The sequence below is a fragment of the Oratosquilla oratoria genome, chromosome 4 (assembly GCF_046742065.1).
Source record: "Oratosquilla oratoria isolate Oo_2021 chromosome 4, ASM4674206v1, whole genome shotgun sequence".
Taxonomy (NCBI): Eukaryota; Metazoa; Arthropoda; class Malacostraca; order Stomatopoda; family Squillidae; genus Oratosquilla; species Oratosquilla oratoria.
The window spans coordinates 33,484,070-33,499,069 of NC_134780.1; positions in this window are offsets into that span (position 1 = coordinate 33,484,070).

Below are 15,000 nucleotides of genomic sequence, written 5' to 3' on the forward strand. Positions count from 1 at the left end.
GTACTAACGTTCGCTGGCCGAGCGGTTTAGGGCGACGTTACTTGCGGGAGAGGTCGAGGAGGGATGACGGTTCGAACCCTGACACCGGCGAAGTTCAACCAAGGGTATGGTTCATTCAATTCCACGCTACAAAGTCCTCTTTAAGGGGTACCGTCCTTGCCTCCTGTTAGGGAGGAGTTCGTTAAATCACATCATTATTATCATCATAATCTTCATTCTAGCGCAGGTGATTCTATTCAGCGAGTGTGACACTACTTGGCACTGTGTGCCATCTACTTGGGATTGTCTGTGTGCCATCCACTTGGCACTGTCTGTGTGTCAACTGTCCCAGATTGGAATGGCTAAGGGAATCAAGGTCTTAACCTACAGTATGTGACACGCCGAATTCGCCTCTATGATACTATGCAATTAGGCCAATATTAGGCCAATATTATCCCTAAGGATATAAAGGTAATAAGATAAATAGAACAAATGAATAAATAAATAAGCTAACAAATAAATTAATACATTAGATAAAAATATAAATATATGAAAAAAGTAAATAAATATAAAAGTTGATTAATAACTGATTAGAAAATTAATCAATAACCAAGTAATAAATAAGCAAATATAAACATATGAAAATAGTAAATATACAATTTGATTAATAACTGATTAGACAAATTGATTAATAACTAAGTAAATAAGCAAATAAATAGATAGATAAATAAGTAGATAGCGTTCAGACAGCTTTCCGGGTTTGGATGAAAGAATGAAGACAATTTTTTTTATGACAAGTGCGGCATATGTAGGCGGAGACTCAAAACTGACCCATATTATATCGTGCGCATCGCACGTACATGCATACGTATCTTTCGTTGTTGAGAATTTAATCTATTTCCGTATACATTAGTTCTCTTATGTATTTTTTCTTCTAAACGTAGTTGTATTGATACAACAGTGTAAGATGTGTTTGTATAGTTTTGTTGTATTACGTACACATACACACACACATACACATACGCACACACACACACACACACACACACACACACACACACACACACACACACACACACACACACACACACACACACACACACACACACACACACACACACACACACACACACACACACACACATACACACACACACTAGATGATTATTATCTTAGGTGTTATGTTTTCCTTTCTAGTGTTAAGACTCGAACTCACTTTTCTATATGATTTTTAACAAGACCCGTTCTTGTGAACAGGGTCTGTGTGTAGTGCTGTTTAGCATCCGCCATCCTAAAGGCAGCAGCAGCAGCCCCAACCTGAAGAACGTGGTTGTTGTCATCTCTATCTAAGAGTTATGAGGCTCACATTCGTCATGTTGACAGAGAAACTGATGAATTGGCTTACCACTGCCTCGGAGGTCTGGAGGTCAGAGAGGCTGAGGGCAGACTCCTATCTTGCATTTGGAGGTTTCTAGGTCTTGTTCAGCGTATATAGGGAAGGACTGTTTTAGTACGAGGAAGTTGTACACTGAAAAGTATTTCTTGTTTATTTGTTTATTTTTTATTTCATTTTGGTTTTGAAATTAGTTTAGTTATTGTTCAAGTCAAATGGAACAGTAAAGGGAGATTTGTCCTTATTTTCTGGAAATTTTGGCTCGATTCAAATGTTTGGCGTAATATTGTTGACATACAAAGATGCAAACAAACAAGCTGGATCAATATTAACGATAATAATGATAATGATAATGATAATGATAATGATAAAAAATTATAATGAAAATTATAATGAAAATGAAAATGAAAATGAAAATGAAAATGAAAATGAAAATGAAAATGAAAATGAAAATAATAATAATAATAATGATAATAATAATGATAATAATAATGATAATAATAATAATAATAATAATAATAATAATAATGCTAACAATAATAATAATAATAATAATAATAATAATTTCAATAATAATAATAATATAATAATAATAATAATAATAATAATAATAATAATAATAATAATAATAATAATAATAATAATAATAATAATAATAATAATAATATAATAATAATAATAATAATAATAATAATAATAATAATAATAATAATAATAATAATAATAATAATAATAATAATAATAATAATAATAATAATAATAATAATAATAATAATAATAATAATAATAATAATAATAATAATAATAATAATAATAATAATAATAATAATAATAATAATAATGATAATAGCATTAATGATAACGATACTACATCTTAAATTTGACAATCATCGACACTACTGATTATGAAGATAACGATAACAAGGGTACCAATAATCATAAAGATTTTAACACCTAGAAAAGAATTGAAATCGAATAGCAACATCAAAGACACCACAAGATATTGCTAATGAGAACATTCCTTTTATATTCGAAATAATAACAAAAAAACATAAACTAATATATGCATTCAAGACAATCCTTACTGTGTGATAATAAAATTGACGTTGAAAATAAGATTGTATTAAAAATTAGACTCAAAATTTTTTGCCATGGTTTCTTAGTATAAAGCTAAGGATTATGTTCTTATGTACTTGGCATTGTGGACATGTTTGGCACTCATTAGGATGCTTATGAAGGCACTGAAGGTAAATATAATGATGCTGGTGGTGACAATGACAATGATAACAGTGATGTTGGTGGTAATGGTGATGGTGGTGATGGTGATGATGATGATGGTGGTGATGGTGATGATGATGATGATGATGATGATGATGATGATGATGATGATGATGATGATGATGATGATGATGATGATGATGATGATGATGATGATGATGATGATGATGATGATGATGATGATGATGATGATGATGATCATGATCATGATGATGATAATAATGCTGGTAACGATGATGATGAAGATGACGATGACAACGATGCTAACTATGATGATAATGATAATGCTGCTTGCTCATGCTGAGTAACGGACTATGCTGTGTTAGTTACCCGTTCTCCAGCCCACCAATTCTCTTTCCTGCCATCTTAAACACACCGTAATGTTTTTTTTTTCTTTTTTCTTTTTTCTTTTTCTTTTTGTATCGATATCTTCGTGGGCATAAATATGCACTCAAGCGTATCAACTTCCAGCATGTCCTAGATGTTTAAGGCGCGTGCGCGAGCACACACACACACACACACACACACACACACACACACACACACACACACACACACACACACACACACACACACACACACACACACACACACACACACACACACACACACACACACGACTCGGTGGCGCGGTTGGAGAGTCTCCAACTGTCACTACGGCGGTCCGGGTTCGAATACTACCCAGGGCTGAAATAATTTCAGCATCGCTGCGCTTCGAGTCGTTACTCCAACCCTCGTGGGCGGGGAGTTGGGTGTGTGTGTGTGCGTGTAAGGTCACAGTAGTACACATAGATCGGCCATACGAGTTTCCAGGAGGGAAATAGCTGTCGATTACGAGTCCAGCACGTGATCCAAAGACACACACACACACACACACACACACACACACACACACACACACACACACACACACACACACACACACACACACACACACACACACACACACACACACACACACACACTGTTATTGAAGTTTTAGTTATTTTGGTTATTTATAGTGATACCTCAGGGTCTAGAAGGAAGAACATGTCAAAATAACCAATCTGTCCATGGGAACTTCGCAAACACGACGTGTTGAATATTATCGTACGTTTGTCAACGTTGTGGTATGTTGTTATCGTGGTCGATAATATCGTACATTTTTTTTTAAGTCGAGACTATTAAGAGTTTTTGATGATGGATTATTCTAAGGTTTAAACCGATGTCTAAGTTTGTTAGATTTAATCTAGAATCGTTTCACTTATTTAGCTATATTTTTTTCTAAGAATTTTGGTCTGTTGATATATAGATAATTGCTTTTGGAACTTCGTTTTTGAGTAGAAGTGACTTCGGTTACGAATGTCCAAATGTCAAATTACTCTTGCGTCATATAGTGAGACACTCAACGACGAAACTGTGTCTATACGAATGTTAGGCACATTGTTGAGATGTTCCTCCGGAAGTCAAGAATGTTGTAACCGAAGTCGTTTCTACTCAAACGAAGGAACAAAAGCAAATGCAAAGGTTGTTAAATGTTATTAATCTAAATGTTATTAACATGGGAGAATTTGAAAATCGAGGAGGGGGGGTTGAATAGGGAGGCTTATGAAAGATCTACACGTTGAATAAATATTTTAGTAAGAATATTGACCATTAAATTCTTGATTGCTGTGTGTGTATATATGTGGAGGAGGGTTACCCTAAGCTTAACAAAATCATATGACGAGAGTTAAGCTAAAGCTTATAACTCACATGAGGAGCCAACGCCAGGAGGCGCTGAGTAGCTGCGGCCGAAGCCGTCACCTTTGGAGACTATTGGGGGGCAGAGTGGGGGACTCGAACCCACAACTAAGCGAATGCGAGGCCAACACGCTTCCGATTAGTCGGTAAAAAGACTTGATGAAGGCAAGACCTTTCTCCCCATTTGAATAGGTTCGAGGTCACAAATCAAAATAAATCTTGTAAGACAAGTAGAAGGATTAAAGACATAGTAGTCTGGAAGTACGACGAAGAAAAGACAGTTCTTGCTCATGCATGCACTGGAAAGCGAAGTAAAAAAAGGGGCGAGTAATTAAAGTCAAGACACTGGTTGTTAGGTGCTCTTCTTGGGCAAGAAGAACTTGTTGGTGTTGTTGTTGTTGTTGTTGTTGTTGTTGGTGGTGTTGGTGTTGGTGTTGGTGGTGGTTAGTCTTCGGTGCCAGTAGGTTGTGACACTTGAGGTGCTTGGCGAGATCGACAACTTCTCTCTCGCAGGGTCTTGTCGATGTGGAGAAGATGTATCTTCTGTTGTGTTGCGTGACCTGTGTCGATACATCACATGTGATATGACATGAGTGCTCAGAGAGAGAGAGAGAGAGAGAGAGAGAGAGAGAGAGAGAGAGAGAGAGAGAGAGAGAGAGAGAGAGAGAGAGAGAGAGAGAGAGAGAGAGAGAGAGAGAGAGAGAGAGAGAGAGAGAAAATGTTTTTATCTAATTAATCTACTACACCAAAAGGCATTAGATACGGTATACACCTATGAGACTAAAATTCAATTATTTACAAAATAATACGATACCTATGTACTGTATATGTCGTCCTGACTATCTTATCGTAAATAACTACAAATGTCATTAACATAGTTCCTTGCGGTATTAAGACAATGGTGGTCGAGGTTTGGATAGAGAGAGAGAGAGAGAGAGAGAGAGAGAGAGAGAGAGAGAGAGAGAGAGAGAGAGAGAGAGAGAGAGAGAGAGAGAGAGAGAGAGGAGGGGTTATTGAGAGTTTTAATCAAGTCCTCCAATCATCTGTAGCCAGGATTCCAGTTCACTTCTTCTGTAACTCCGTTACACTTGACTGAAGATGTGCAACAAGAAAAGAGAGATAAACCTGGTTTAGGTCCTCAGAGTGGTCCAGCTCCAAGTGGCATGATCAAGGTTGGTTGGTTGTTAGGGGTTGTAGTTTACCAGCGCTTTTATCCTCTAAAGCAGCGTTTCCTAACCTTTTCCGGCCATAGCACCCTCTGTTGTCATGTCTAAGCAGCCCAGCATCCCTATCTTGTTATTAGAAAGATGAAACAAAGTGAAGTGTACTACTTGATTTATTTTCTTGATTCTTTTGAACTGAAACTAATTGACAATATTGTTTGTAAAAGAGATAAGAACACCCTAGAAATATAAAATAGCATGGAAAAAGTCAAATACGCACAAGTAGGTAATCAATGATACATATATCAATGTGATTTTTGTGCGCATCACTTCCCAGCACCCCCTGTAATTAATTTCAGCACCCCAGGTTGGGAATCGCTGCTCTAATATCATCTCCCGGTTTTCCCTGAGGTTATCCGTATACCCACGGTTTTCGGGAAACATGAGCGTAGGTCCTTTGATTATGAAACACTGTTTACTAACGTCCCGGTGACAACGTCGACACTGCTTAAAATCGAGTAATAACCGCCAGAAACGTACCAGTGTCTGTGGTCCCCTATTTGAAGCTATTGGGGACCCCTGAAGGTCCTTGGACCCCAAGATAGAGGACCCCAAAATATTAAATTATGCCAAGTTCTTCATAAGACAGACAACCAAAACAGCTGACATTTTTCTTGCCTAATAAAAGCAATTCTAAGTGCAAAATATTTTCGTCCAAAACAGATTGAGTTAAGTTAGAGTCTTTAATATCGTTGGTATTGGCAGTCTTAAGTTGTAGTGGCACTAGCACAATTTTAGTTGATTTAATTTAGTTTACATTGACACTGCTACCTCTGAAGACAGTTAACAGACTCCTGATCTTGTAACGATTAACACTTTTCTTAACTTTGTTTACGATATATTTAGTAGAACTTGAGGGATAACAACATTTTACGTGTTTTGTGAATGCTCACACTTTATCTGTTTATGTCCACCTTGTACTGATGACATTTGGTTAACGTTTGGGGATTTATTCTAAATTGTTGGGTTAATCTGGGCATATTCGGTTCAAGGCTAACCCTGTAGATCCTTGTTGCCTTTAGTTTACATCTTGCGTTCCATATTTCATATATAAATGTTATGTTTTTATATTCTATTTATTCTATATTTTATATTCTACATTTTATATTTTATACTTTGTTACATATTCTATATTCTTTATTTTATTTTTTATATTCGATATTCTATATATTATATTCTATATCTTATATTTTATATTTCATACATTATATCTTATATCTTACATTTTATATTTCATATATCTTATATTTTATATTTTATATTTTATATTTTATATTTTATATTCTGTATCTTGTAATTTATATTTCACATTTCACGTTACATATATTTTATATCTTTATGTCCAATATTCAATTTCTTACTTTTTATATTCTGTATCTCATATTTCATATATTATGTATTATATTCTATATTCGATATTTTATATTTATCTTATATTTTGTACTTTATTGTGGTTAAAGTTATATGATTTCATTATCGCAAAGAAGAATTCTACTTTTGTAGTTTACTTGAAAGCCATCTGATAGAAAATATACACATATTCATTGATATATCAGACACTCTCTAATACAAAACTGAGGATTTTGTTGATTAGATATTGATCGTGAATTATTTTACAGAAGGTCTTGTGTGTGATTTTGCTTCATCATCGAAGAGTGAATGTAATTTTTGTAAACTTATGTTTTTTTTTTGTTCTTTCTGATTAACTGGAGAATTTGTAAAGTAGAACACACACACAGACATTCACACACACAGATGCATATGTTAGTACAGACATGCAAGCACAAATGAGCATAGCTAACTTTCATGCAAATTTTTACTCATGTCACTCGATGTTCATTAAGTCATATTGTTATATGAAGTAATAAGATTATTTGCAAATCCTCGCATGGTCCGTTAACAACAAGTGCGAGTTACGAGCCGCGAATCACAAAGCGGATTCGAAGCTTCTCGTTATGTTGTCGAAGCCGTGATGTGAACCAAAGCGTCGAACCGCGCTAAGTTTCAAAACACTCATGAGGCTCTTATTACTGCGTTCGATTCGATTAAAAACATATTTCCGTTACGAATAAAGATGGCGCCTCACTTGGCATTTTTCGCACAACCATGCTACTTACTTTTGCTGCTTCGTTTGAGAAGAAACGACTTCGGTTATGATTTTTTGATTTTTTTAATTTCCAAAAGTCAAATTACTCTTGCGTCATATAGAAAGAAGCTGAATGATGAAATATGAAAAGTTAAACTATGTTAGACATATTTTTGAGATTTTATTACGGAAGTCAATAATATTGTAACCGAAGTCGTTTCTACTCGGACGAAGTAGCAAAAGCGAATAGGATACTAGCCTAGTGTGCTGACACTTTAAGGAGTCTGACGCCATCTTCCTATGTGACGTAATGTCGTTGTGACATCAAGTTGCTCAGACGGACGATACGGCGATGATGATTTTGTCCACATTTATTGATCAATTATGTGTTTGTTTTTTTGTGTTTTGCCTTTGGAAAATAAGGATACTATACAAATATATTTCTCGTTGTTTGATATATTCTTTTATATTTAAAGTGATATTTTGCGAAGAGATTGTTAATACGATAACGACAAAAATATGTTTACATATATCTGTATGAGTAGTAGGGCTTGTGTTACAGTTAGCAATGGTGTTTACAAAGTTGCGGTTGATTATTTTGTGTCCTGAATTTAGTTAAATCAAGGGCTGGCATCACAAATGTAGGGATGTGGCCACTAAATATTTTTATGATTGCGTGTTCTGGGAGAAGTTAAAAAAAGAGAGAGAAAGAAAGAGAGAGAGAAAATTAGAAAACTACCTCAAAGTAGCCCCTGATAACAGCTATAAGCTTCCACGAACTGGTTTCCCTGACGGAGAGATACGAGAGATAACGATGGATGAGACCTTAATTATGGACTCGGGGAACACAAGTAGGCTGCATCTGACAGAAAAAAAAATCTTACACGTCAGCACGTACACGTACATGATACGTGCGCACACACACACACACACACACACACACACACACACACACACACACACACACACACACACACACACACACACACACACACACACACACACACACACACACACACACACACATTATTGGATGTAGGACCCTCTTTGATCGGCCACCACGGCCTCGGGCACCTCTGGGAATAATATGCTCGATGAGGGGCCCAAGTCAGGGGTTGAAGGGTTCTCTTCCATCTCGAGGGTCCGTCAGTCGCCGTCATTGGGAGATTTGTCTTCAACTCCTCCTCCACCACCACCACTTCCTACTACTCCTCCTCCTCCACCACCACCACCACCTCCTCCTCCTCCTCCTCCTCCGCCTCCTCCTCCTCCGCCTCCTCCTCCTCCGCCTCCTCCTCCTCCGCCTCCTCCTCCTCCGCCTCCTCCTCCTCCGCCTCCTCCTCCTCCGCCTCCTCCTCCTCCGCCTCCTCCTCCTCCGCCTCCTCCTCCTCCGCCTCCACCACCTCCACCTCCTCCATCACCTCCACCTCCCCCTCCACCATCTCCTTCTCCACCACCTCCACCACCTCCACCTCCCCATTCTCCTCCACCATCTCTTCCTCCGCCTCCTCCTCTACCTCCTCCTCCTCCTCCTTCGCCACCTCCCTGTCCTCTCCACCACCTCCACCTCCTCGTCCTCCTCCTCCTCCGCCACCATCTTCTCCTCCTCCTCCATCACTTCCTCCTCCTTCGGCTTCTCCTCCATCCCCCCTCCACAACCTCCCCCTCCTCCTCCTTTCTCCTCCATCTTCCCGTCCTCCTCCTCCTCTGTCACCACCTTCTCCTCCATCAACTCCTCTTCCTCCTCCTTTTCCTCCAGGAGAGGGGGGTGGGGGGAAGGGATGGAGGGGGAAGGATCATTGTCATCAACGAGAACTTGACACGAGTTTAAAACTCTCGGAATCCTCTGCCGTTTCAACTTCTTCCCCCACAACTGTGACGTACTTCATGTATTTCCTTCAGGCTAACGCCAAGCAATCTTATTCACCTGAAGGGTTGCGGACCCTGAAGAGAGCGAGGTTGATGGTGGTCCAGACCCCAGTCTTCTTTGGTCCCGAGTTCGAATCCCGACGTGAGGGTTTTTTTAAGAGCTTAATTAAATGGTTAGGCGGCAGCCAGAATAAAAAAGTCGCCATTTTGAAGAAAAATCATAGTTTGGCTGCCAGAAGTTGCCCTCAACTGAAACAATTCATCGAGATAATTTTGCTTCTTTGGATTTTTATCAACTGAATAAAATCACCTAGCGGCAGTTACGATACAGCTTATAAGTCATCTTCGACAGTGAAAGGGCTTACTGATGCAGTCGCGGTGTCTGCCTGGAAGCTTGCCAGTAAGAGTGATTTTCTTTTTAATTTTCCTTCTGGCTTGTGTGTAACATTGGAACTATGCTCGTAAATAAGAAAGTATAGGAAAAGTCTTTCAACAGGTAATGTGGAAGTACACGGTTGAAGAACAGTGCAGAACACAAGAGAAGAACAAAATAGTACGGTGGAGCACCATAAGAGAACAGTGTCAAGAACTTGTGCGATATATAGAACAAGATAGAAGAACAAAGTCAGGCAGAAATACAAAGAACAACGTAGAGCACAATAGAACATAATAATAAGACAAGGCACAATGAGAAAATAGTGTCAAGATCTTGGGTCACGTGTCACGCCCATGACGTCACACTTGGGTCACGTGTCACGTCAATGACGTCACACTTGGGTCACGTGTGGCGTCAATGACGTCGCATTTGGGGTTCACGTGACACGTCTATGACGTCACATTTTGGGCTCGTGTCATGTCCATAACGTCGCCGAAATCTTCTGAAGAGGGTCCAAAGACAATAACTAGTGCTTCTCTCCAGATCATAAAAAAAAAAAAAAAAAAAAAAAAAAAAAAAAAAAAAAAAAAATATATATATACATATATATATATATATACATATATATACATATATATATATATATATATATATATATATATATATATATATACACACGGAGTCCTCGGTTTACGATGGCTTCAATTCCCGCCGTTCCGTGGTTACGACACTAGCAGTGCTTACCCCTGTACATTCCCATTTACTTAAGTTTCTATTTTGTTTTTTATAATACAAAGAACAACTTGTTAAGCAAAGCAGAGGAATACGTCGTCATGCGACAATACACCAAGAAAGGAAGCGTAGTTTTGAAGTTATACTTCTTATTCGCTTGCTAGTTTGCGTTTTTTTTTTTTTTTTTTTTTTTTTTTGGAGTGGTCTTTTTGCCCTTCATTATGGCTCCAGGCGTAAGGCAAACTCTTCTGATGGTAGTGCATCGAAGAAAAAAAGAAAGCAATCACCATGGAAGCTGCTTACTTAGGCTGATACTCGATCTACGGCGAAATTCGTTTTACGACGTGGCGTAGGAACGGAACTCCGTTGTAACTCGAGGACCCTCTATATATATATCACGGCGGGGGAGTAGATATAGAAACTTCCAAATTCCTACTCCTCTTCCTCCTTCTCTTCCTTTCCTTCTCCTCCTCTTCTTCCTTTTCCTCCTCGTCCTCTTTTTCCTCCTCCTTTTCTTCCTTATTATCCTCCTTTCTTTCCTCCTCTTCTTCCCTCCCTTCCTCCTCCTCCTCTTCCTCCTGTTCTTTTTCCTATTTGTCTTCTTGTCTTCCCGCTGCTCTTCACCCTATTTTTCTTTCCCCTCTTCTTCCTTCCCCTCTTCCTCCTCCTGTTCTTTCTCCTACTTTTTTCTCCTCTTCTTCTTTCCCCTTTTCTTCCTCCTGCTCTTTTCCCTATTTTCTTGCTCATTTTCTTCCTTCTCTTCCTCCTCCTCTTCCTCCTCTTCCCCGCATTTTCCTCTTTTTGAGAATATCATTAAAAGAGTTCTGTGGTGTATTTTCTGAAGGAGAAAGAGAAGAGAGGAGGAAACAGTAGTAGTAGGAGGAGCAGGAGGATAAAGAGGAAGAAGAGGAGGAGGAGGAGGAGGAGGTATGTGGTAATTGTCTTGCATAAGCAACGGAGCATCTACCATAGATTTTTTTTTTTTTTTTTTTTTTTTGCGGTTGAGGGGATGGGCTCCAGAAGGAAGGTTTCTGTTAGAGGAGGGGGGGGGGAGTCTTTTGAGTTTAGGGGGGGGGGCGTAACCAAGAAAAAGCTCTGTCGGAGAGCCCCCCCAAAAAAGAAAGCATGGATTTTTTTTTTTATCTTTTATTTCATATTCATTCTTTAGTTTTTATTCTGTTTTATTTTTTGTGGGGTATTTTTTTTGGGGGGGAGGGGGGTAGAGCGAAAGGAGAATTTTCCTAGTGCAGACTATTTTCCGTTATGTCCTTTCCCTCCAATCTCTGTTTGTCTGTCTGTTTGTCTGTCTGTCTGTCTAGTTGTTTGCCAGTCTGCCTCTCTGTCGGTCTTCCTGTACGTCTGTTTGTCTATTATCTGTTTGCCTGTCTACTTGGCCATCTATCTGTCCGTCTACCTGTTTGTCTGTCTCTCATTATAAACACTCAGTAACAAAGAATGTATATATATTTACATATCCATCCAATGGGTCAGTTTTAATGTCCTGTGCAGTGCATGAACGTGTGTGAATGCTGAGACACATGCAAACAATTACAGTATGAACTGCGTGGGGGATTATGTGCGTGCCTGCATGCATATGTCATAAATTATGCTCACATATTTAAGCTCACAAGAACATACGTGTGGATGCGTGTTTCATTTTAACGTCCACGCATATATATGAGCATTTGAAGAAATATACATACGAATGTGTTTACATTTGCGTTAGTGTTTAATGTTATATGTAAATATATATGAGAATGTGTTACTATGAAGTGATATATTCAGGCTACCACTAGCCGATTTTATTTAGATTAGAGGTGTTAAAATTCGGTGTTAAGAAATTAGGTTATGGGATTTGATAGGTTTACGACAGCGTCGGGTCATAGTGACGACTTGACGTAATGTCGTATAGACGACGCGCGGACCTTCGCATCTGATACACATTCCAACCTATAATGCAGGGCGCGTTCCTTGGCAAAGTGAAAACACGAATTCCGAATCACTCCAACATTCCTACTCATACTCCACGTCTCAAGTACTCCGCCTCTCTGTCACGATGCGGTATAGAGGCGTTCCTGTTCGCACAAAGCAACATGGCTTCCATGACACGGGCTGTGATGCATACAAGAGAGTATTCACCAATGACCAAAACATGTTGCTGTTCGCACGGGCTAACACGGTTTCGATGACGATGGTTATGATTCGTAAGAGAGAATATACCAAAAAAGGAAATTAATTACAGAACGCAAGTTCTTATTCAAAAGATAAAAATGTTTGTTGGTGTATGTGTTTTTAGAACGGGGTTAAGTTTGTGAAACTACAAAAAAAACCTGTAAATGACTTAAAAGAAGTGTGTCATTAGAAATACACAAGCACACACACACACACACACACACACACACACACACACACACACACACACACACACACACACACACACACACACACACACAGACATACACACACATATTAACAATAGTACCCTTTACATCTTCCTCTTCTCTCCCTCTCCCTATCCTTCCATCTCTTCATTTTTCCCTCTCTCTCTCTCTCTCTCTCTCTCTCTCTCTCTCTCTCTCTCTCTCTCTCTCTCTCTCTCTCTCTCTCTCTCTCTCTCTCTCTGTCGCTGTATCTCCTATCTCTATTTTTCTACCTCCTTATCTCTCTCTCTCTCTCTCTCTTTCTCTCTCTGTCTCTGTCTACCTCCTTATCTCCCTCTCTCCCTCCCTCTCTCTATCGCTGTATCTCCTGTTTCTTTAAGTTTCAATCTCCTTATCTCTCTATCTATGTATCTCCCTATCTCTCTATTTCTCTTCCCTCCTCTCTTTCGCTATCTTTTACTATCACGCACACGCACGGACACGCACGCACACGCACGCACACGCACACACAAGCCAGCGTGGAATGAGTCACAAGAAGTTACATACCTTTACTGAGGGACAAAACACGCCAAAGCACTCAGACCATACAAAACACAAAACACACACACACACACACGCCACGACCCAAGTCCATACTCACACATACAAAAAACACGTGATTTGGGTCTCACGTCCCTGAGCACGTGCAAATCACGTATCAGGACGAACGTGATTTTGTGGTTCACGTTACGTGGTTGAAGGAGACATGAATGCACGTTTAGGCACGAAGGGTGTGCACGTAGAGGTGCGGCGCGTTGTGTCGGTTCCGTTGTCATGATGAAGAAACCTGAGTTATCCCGTATTTGCTCTCTCTACTCTCAATAGTATCACTCAATGGGCGAATAAAATGCGAGAAAATGGTGCGTGGAAATAGGAACTACCTGAATTTTCTGAGTAATATATTAAATGAAAATAATTTACTCCATGAGGCTTTGTATCAGGGGTTTTCAGCCTTTATCAACCGATAAACACTTACTTGTTCCTTTTTGGGTAATTGTAAAACACCACAATCCTTTTGAATATATATACATATATATATATATATATATATATATATATATATATTATTTTATTTTAGTGGAGATTAGTCTTTAATCATAGAAAAATATTGTGTGACTTTCGTAGGAATGTCACTAAAATGTTGACTACATAACACTATACACTTAATTCCCCATTCCAGGCACTAAATGAGAGCACTGCTAGACTAGCAGAGAACACAGTGATGCTAGGGAGCATAAGGTCGAGATTTCCCGCTTTATCAATTGGAAGATGGTCCGTATAGCCGTGACAGCTCTCATGATCACAGACAAATCAAATGAACAATGATCAAGTAATTTCTTACATGGGTTTCCCAGACATAGTGCAAGACATCATCTCCCAGTTATCGTTTCACCATGGAGATGCTACTAGACTCAGACATAGACATAGGAGAATAAATATTCAAGTTCTGAGACATAGGCAGATACTCGGACATAGACATAGTGAATATTCTGTAGACATGCATTGTAAGACATGGGAAAGGCAATAGTTATTTGCGATTGAGTACAGCAAGACTACATGTTTCCTAACGATTTGCGGATTTATTTTCTTTTGTTTTATCCTTAGATACGAAGACCTCAGACCATTCAGTCTTGAGGAACTTATTATTCAAACGTTCCTGGAAACGGTAGGTCAAGCTGACTGACCAGGTGACGTGTACAGCATTGCTCAGTCATCTGATGGATTGTAGGTCTCTCGCAACTATGCAGCAGTGCCATTGTTTCAGGCCGCAAGAGCCCAGCTAACCTTGGAATTGCACGTAGTGTCCAGTAACCTTGCACATTGTTTGTAATGCCTACTGGTTTTGCAAGATGCGAGTACTGTCTATATATATATATATACATATATATATACATATATATATATATATATATATATATATA